General features: G+C 29.1%; 1 protein-coding gene across 1 annotated transcript in view; it reads right to left on the bottom strand.

The window, feature by feature from the left end:
- The window catches only part of LOC123713273 (D-beta-hydroxybutyrate dehydrogenase, mitochondrial), a 62512-nt gene extending 61491 nt beyond the window's left edge, over nt 1–1021 (bottom strand). The window contains exon 1 of the mRNA XM_045666872.1: nt 961–1021. The gene's annotated coding sequence lies outside the window, so the exon portion shown is untranslated. The remainder of the gene's footprint in view (nt 1–960) is intronic.
- Between the last annotated feature and the right edge of the window lie 211 nt (nt 1022–1232).

Raw genomic sequence — 1232 nt, forward strand, 5'->3', positions numbered from 1 at the left:
TAGGAAAAAATAGCTATCGTTTGATATATTATATAATTGTATATGAAATGTACTTCGTTTTCTAGTAATGATAACATTACCTTCTTTTACTTTTCCTGAAAAGAAAATAGATTTTGCTTTTAAGAATTTTTTCCCCAGGGCAAGCGATATGACCCCAGGGCCGCAGTGCAAAACTACATAAGGTATAAAGTTACTTAGACAAAAACTAATTGAACAATGCAAAGCAATATGTAAGCAGTGAAAGGGACAATAATAAAAAAAGTTATTGTTTTCCATTAAAACTTGATTTTTGAATTTATTAACTATGTTCCGATCGATTCGTCTAGAGCTAGATTTCTCTGCGTGGATTTTGATATTGTATTTTCTTCAAAACTACAATGAATTATGAACCACAAGTGTGTAATCCTATGGAATCATGTATATAATATATATAGGTAGTTTTTAAGTTTATCGAGTTCATACAGACGAGCATCGTGCGGGGCACTTAATTTTATGTTAAGGATATTTATTAGTTACCTAATAAAATCATTAGACTACTAAAATTTTAACGAATAATTAAAAATCCTGCGTTTAATTTATACTACTTTTCATGCAGAAAATCTTTTTAAATTAAATATTTTAGAACCTTCTTTTCGATTGTATAAGTTTTGTATTGTAAGGCCAGGATATTTAAGAGACTAAAAATAAAACCAAAAACTACTTCAAGATTCCAACTCGTAACTCCTATTTATTTATTTTTTCAAATTGTATTATATTGAAAATTCTTATTAATAAAGTTTAAAATAAAAATTTGATTTTTTCGCTTTTAAATATCCTGGCATCGCACGCCGAATTATGTAATGGATAATGACTACATGAACTGGTTATATTAACTAACTACATAAATATTAAAACAAACTAAAAGAACAATTCACTACACTAAAAATACACATATCACTATTACATAATTACGTGACATACATTTATCACTATGCGCGTGGGCAAGCGGTGCGCGGCGTCGACGAATCGCGGTATACTGCGCCCGCTGAGTTTAAATTTAAACAACTTCATATTATTTATTATCTACTTTTATACAGTTTATAAAATTTCACGACGTATTTTTGGCAAGTGTATAATGTTTTTGATCGCCATTTCAATGTCTCCGGATTTATAAATGCCACGTAACATAATCAATGGTTTATCAAACTGTAGAATAGTCATAGTATACCTTTATTTTTTGAACATCTCTATCC

The sequence above is a fragment of the Pieris brassicae genome, chromosome 8, assembly GCF_905147105.1.
Source record: "Pieris brassicae chromosome 8, ilPieBrab1.1, whole genome shotgun sequence".
NCBI classification, from domain to species: Eukaryota; Metazoa; Arthropoda; class Insecta; order Lepidoptera; family Pieridae; genus Pieris; species Pieris brassicae.